At 41.7% G+C, this 5,888-nt stretch overlaps 1 pseudogene; it reads right to left on the minus strand.

Moving 5' to 3' along the window:
• Positions 1-1,055: 1,055 nt before the first annotated feature.
• On the minus strand, positions 1,056-3,194 carry LOC103226753 (mitochondrial intermediate peptidase pseudogene; annotated as a pseudogene).
• Positions 3,195-5,888: the final 2,694 nt, after the last annotated feature.

The following is a 5,888-nucleotide window of genomic DNA, read 5'->3' on the forward strand; positions in this document are numbered from 1 at the left end:
TTTGTATTGCTACTCCTGTTCACTTTTGGCTTCTGTTTGCATAAAATATCTTTTCCATCATTTCACTTTCAGTCTGTGTTTACAGTGAAGTGAATTACTTGAGGGCAGCATATTATTGGGTCTTGTTTTTATTAATTCAGTCAGTCAGTCTATATATTTTAAATGAGGAATTTAATCCATTTACTTTGGAGGTTATTACTGATAGATGAGGACTTACTCCTGTTATTTATTGATGTTTTTCTGGTTGTTTTGTATATTTACACCTGGTTTGTTTTGTATCTTTGTTCTTTACTTCCTGATTGTTTGTTGTTGCAGCTGGGTGGTTTTCTGTAGTGATAAGGCTTATTCCTTTCTTTTTCTCCTTTGTGTATTGGCTTTACCAGTGAGTTTTATAGTTTCTCATGTTTTCATCATGGTGGTTACCATTTTTTCACTTCCAGATGTAAGACTCCCTTGGGCATTTCTTGTAAGGCTGGTCTAGTGGTAAATTTCCTTAATTTTTGTTTATCTGTGAAAGATTTTATTTCTCCTTCACTTCTAAAGTATAGCTTTGCTGGGTTTAATATTCTCGGCTGACAGATTTTTTTTTTTTTCCCCCAGAACTTTGAATCTATCATCCTGTTCTTTGCTGGCCTGTAACGTTTTGCTGGAAGTTCACTGTTAATCTAATGAAGATTCCTTTATATATGACTTAATGCTTTTCTCCTGCTGTTTTTAAAATTCATTGTCTTTGACTTTTGACAATTTGATTACAACATGCTTCAGAGAGGACCTGCTTGGGTTAAATCTAATTGGGATTCTTTGAGTTTTCTGGATCTGGATGACCATCTATCTCCCAAGACTTGAGAAGTTTTCTGCTGTGATTTTATTAAATATGTTTTCCTTTCCTTTGCCCTTCTCTTCTCCTTGTAGAACACCCATAATATGAATATTTATTCACTTAATGGTGTCTCATACATCTGTAGGCTTTCTTCATTTCTATGTAATTAGAACAAATGATTTATCTCAAGTTCTATGAGTTTAAAGTTTTTCAGAAGTTATTACAGAAGTCAACACTGAAATCAGAAACAAACTTTCACACCTGTAGCATTTATAACAAAGTCAATATCTATATGACCTTAATTTAAGAGATTCAGGGTGTTTCCATGATTCGGAATCCATGACTAAAGTTTCAAAGTCCAGATCCAAGTCAGAAACAAGGGCACTTACAAAGTAATCAATAGAAGGGCACTTCTGAAGCATACCTTCAACCATGAGCATGGGCTCCTTGCCTCCACTGTGGGCCAGCATCTCCCTGCAATAGCACTCCCTAGTGGCCCTGTTAAAAGGATTTTGTAGAAAACATTCCTTCCAAACCATGGAAATGCTGCCCTAGACATGACGTAAGAGCAGTATTTGGCACCATAGCCCACGAGGTAGCTGATCCGCAGCTTCCAGGCAGTATTTGGAACATACGGTAAGCCATAGAATGTCTCTTGTGTTTCCTTGAGAATGTCTGTGGTTGAACTCTTCAAGGGATGCTTTCCCTGGTAGATTTGATCCAGAGTGGCATAAAAGACCTGAAGTTTCATATTGGCTGCAGCACAAACCTTTTTAGATTCACAAAGCTGAGACACCATATTTTTTTGGCAGTAGCTCATTCTAATTATGTCTGGCAAACTGGTTGCTCAATAATCATTTGTAAAGTACTCCATTAGAATAGAATAGAACCTCTGCAAAATCAGTGGGACAGCCTGGTTCTGGTGACATGTTGGTAACAAGTACATCCTAGCATTCAATGCATAGCATGTCCCATTTCATGGACAAGATTTTCCCTTATTCCAGGAGTTAGCAAAGTTGGTGAACTCCTTGAGGAATGAGGAAGATTCAGCATAAGAACTATGACTGGGAGTTGATTGTCTCTGTCTTCCTTTAATCTGCATCCATGGATTGTAAAATGGCAATCCTGATGTGGTTTGTCTGCTTGCTGAAGAAAATCAAAGTTAAATGCACCCCCAGCAATTCTTCAGATTCATGAATGACGGCCAGTTTTTGGACATCTTCACACATACCTCTCCTTTTGCAGGCTATTCTGCATATAAGGAAATCCCCAACAGTTTGTTAAGCCAAATATTCAGGCCTTCCATGCATGCTTCAAGGGAGAAAAACAGGCAATGTAAGCCAGGCTCAATATTATACCTATGTTCATGAATCACATCACTGTGGTAGCAGGGGTCCCAAGGCATTACTTTGGAATTTTGAGAATTCTGTTTCATTTTCATCCCTCATATCATCTCAAAATCCTTCAGAGTTCTTTCAGAAAGTTGGTCAGAGAATTTCTCAAGGAACTGGACGACAGTCTCTGAATTTTTAACTATTGTTCCTTGGAGAGCCCTGTGGGAAAACACAGAATACCTACCAACTTTTCCAGAAGATCTCTGTTGCTGAGCAATTCTTCTAAACATTTTAATTGACCAGTATTGGGATAAAGAAAAATTTTGTAAGCAACTTCTCACACCAAGTCACCTCATGCTTCTGCATGGAGACCACCAATTATGATATGATCCCCATCAGATAACAGTTATGGTGAATGTGTTCTGGTAAGAGATGCTTCTCAGTCTTGTTGGGAAAGTTGTTTGCCATAAGATGTGGACTACTCAAATCCAAGATTTTAACATTGAGGTCTACTGCTCTTTTACACTTTTCTTTGTCTAGATGGATTCCACTAATTTCAAAATCAAACATAAACAGTTCAGCCACTTGCCTGGTTTCTGGATCAAGGGAATCCATGAGTTTTTTTTTTTTAAATCAGATAGTAATTTTTGCAAACTTTGACATAATTCCATATTTGTGTTCAACCAAGTCAGCCACTCTGCACAAGGAATCTGAGAGCTCATCAAACATGCACACAATCTGGGGTCCAGGTAGGGTGGAACATGCATGTTCCACAAGCAATTCTGTCTTCCTCAAGGCTTTTTATTGTGCAATATGAAATCTTTCTGCAGCACTGAGCTCAGGACATCCAAAAAGACCCTAGTGCTCACTAAACAGGTCCAAGCGTAGCCCTGCAGCTTGACATTGAAGGTGGAGTCTACCAGGGACCAGCTGGTGCTGACCCTTCCACATGGGTCTTGGCTCTGAGGCTGCCCCTGCCTACCCACCCTGGCCACAGGGCCGCTACTCCAGCTCTGAAGCGGCCTAGCCTTTGGGCACATAGTGTTTGTGGAGTAGCCCCATGCCCAGCTGCAAGACCCTTGCCCCACTGCTGCAGCTCCAGCCAGGAGTGCACGCTTTGCACTTCTGGGCTTTCTTCATTTTTAAAAAGCTTTTTTCTTTTCTTTTCTTTCTTTCTTTACTTCTTTCTTTTGTTCACCTGTGATATTTCAAAATACCTGTCTTCAAGTTCAGAAATTATTTCTTCTGCTTGGTCTAGTTTGTTGTTGAAGCTCTCGACTGTATTTTGTCATTTCATTCATTGAATTCTTTAGCTCTAGGATTTCTGTTTGGCTCTTTTTTTAATGATATCTCTCTTTGTTGGATTTCTCATTCAAATAATTACTTTCCTGATTTCATTGAATTGTCTATCTGTATTCTCTTATATCTCACTGAGTTTCCTTAATATTATTATTTAGAATTCTTTTTCTGGCATTTGACAGATTTCCTTATGATTGGGGACTATTACTGAAGACATTTTTTTCCTTTAGAGGTGTCATGTTTCCTTTCTTTTTCATGTTCAACATGTTCCGTTCCTACATTGATTTCTATGTATCTGGTAGAAAAGTTGCCTCTTCCAATTTTGTTAAGTAGGTTTCATAGGGAAAGGCTTATTTGTGTGAATGGGCCTTGGAGTGTTGTTGGCCTTGGTTCCAGGTGGACACTCTAGTGTAGTCTCCATGTAGTTGTGTTTTTTTTTTTTTTTTCCAGCTGTAATCCACACTAGTAACATTTATGAGTGTCTCAGTGGCCTAGGCTAAGATTTTGATGGTAGTGGTGTGGCTATGCTGGGAGTGGGTTCTCCAGGCTGTTTCTTAGGTTGTGGGAGTGTGTGTGCACATGGTGGTTCAGTCACCCTGGGGTCTGGCTCACTGGCATTGGGGTCATGAGGTTGTTACTCTGGCTGGGAGCATGGGTACACATTTGCTTGGCTGGCCTTGTGGCATGCCTCCCAGGAGTAGATTTGTGGGATTGTTCCTACAATTTGTGGGATTGTTCTGGGCCTACATTCTCAGGCCCAGAATGTAGGCACATAGCTGGTCAGCTGGCTTGGGAGTATATCTATCTACCAGGGACAACCCACAGTATTGTTTTCAGGCCTGAGACATGGGTGCCAGGCTGCTCAGATGGCCTAAGGGTATGTCTGCTCTGGGGAAGGGGGACCTACCGGAGTGTTTTCAATTTTGGGACACGGGTGTTAGGCAGCTCAGCTAGCTTAGGGTAGCCTTTTGGGACTGTTTCTCAGGTCTGGGTCATGGGCTCAAAGCTGCTTGGTTGGCCTAGGGGTGTGCCCACCAGAAGCCAGACTGTGGGACTGTGTCTCAGATCTTGATTGCAGGTGCAGGGCCATTGGGCAGGCTAGGGGCATGTCTGCTGGGGAGTGGAAGGACACTACAGGGACAGGGCTATTTTTCAGGTCCTGAGCAGAAGTGTGTAGTTGCTCCACCAGCCTGATGTGTGTATTAGCTGTTCAGAGACTTGGATGCCTCTCCTACTTTGAAGGGGGCATGCAGTGGTTGGACTGGCTCAAGGTTGAGTTCACCCTGTGTGGGACTGCCAGAGTGTTCATTCAGCTGGAAGTGTGGCAGCAGGGATGGGTGGGTTACCTTGCTGTGGAAGACCTGAGTCACAGCCTACCCTGGGCCTGAGCTTTGTGCAGATGGAGTTGTGACATTTAGCCACCTGTGTAGGCTTGGTGAAATTAAGATGAAGCCCCAGTATTGGAGAGGAACAGTGGCTACCGGCCATCAGAACAAGGTGTACTACAGAGGCAGCTCTGTTCTCATGATGCTGTGCAGCACCAGCTTGTCTTGCAGAGGGCGAGTGGTGGGTGGAAAGTACACACGTCATGCCCCTAAACTGGGGCAATGCAGCTGCATGAATTCCTGGCAGTTCTCCAAACTGGGCTCAGGGCTTGCAAGGAGCATGTGATTCTCCTGTAGTAAGAACTGTGGGTGTTTGTGGTGGCAATGGCAACTGGTGGGGATCTTTTGCCTACCTTTTGCCCTGAAATGGGAAGTTCCTCCTAACTCCAGGCAGATTGAATCTGAGCAGGGGAGATGGTTCCAGACACTGGGTACCTCCATGCCGTCCTCCTGGGTTTCTGATGAATCACCACAGGTGCATCTCTACTCCCTTGCTGAACACCAGCACTCTCCCTTCAACATCCCAGTAAAATCTTAGCTGTTTATTCGTTGCCTTGGTCCTTTCTTGTGGGAGGGATGAGTATCAAGCATCTCTAGTCAGCCATTTTGATGAAGTCACTTCTTTACTTGTACATAAAAGCAATGATTATTTCCTTGGCTTGCCAGAGAGCTGAAAGTTAAAATTTCATTTGAGAATATAATGCCAGCTTCCCAGTGATCTCCCTCTTTATAGAACTAGCAATCTTTCTACCATTCTTTTAAATTTATTTTTAATTTTCCAATAGCAAATCATTAAATAATCCAGACTTCCCATTGTGTGTAGTTTTTAAGCTCCTAGCACCACCATCTTCATTTTATTTACCAAGCTAACAAACAGAAAAATTAGACCTAGAATCTGGCTTTTCTGACCCACATATAATACATGCAGTCATAGGTCTAACAAAGTTCATTTATACCATAAAAAGGAGCAAATTATAATTTTTACAATCAACATATTTTGCCAAAAATAAAAAAGGGAATAAAATGTCTTACATGCCTCCTTGTTAAAAG

The sequence above is a fragment of the Chlorocebus sabaeus genome, chromosome 21 (genome assembly GCF_047675955.1).
Source record: "Chlorocebus sabaeus isolate Y175 chromosome 21, mChlSab1.0.hap1, whole genome shotgun sequence".
NCBI classification, from domain to species: domain Eukaryota; kingdom Metazoa; phylum Chordata; class Mammalia; order Primates; family Cercopithecidae; genus Chlorocebus; species Chlorocebus sabaeus.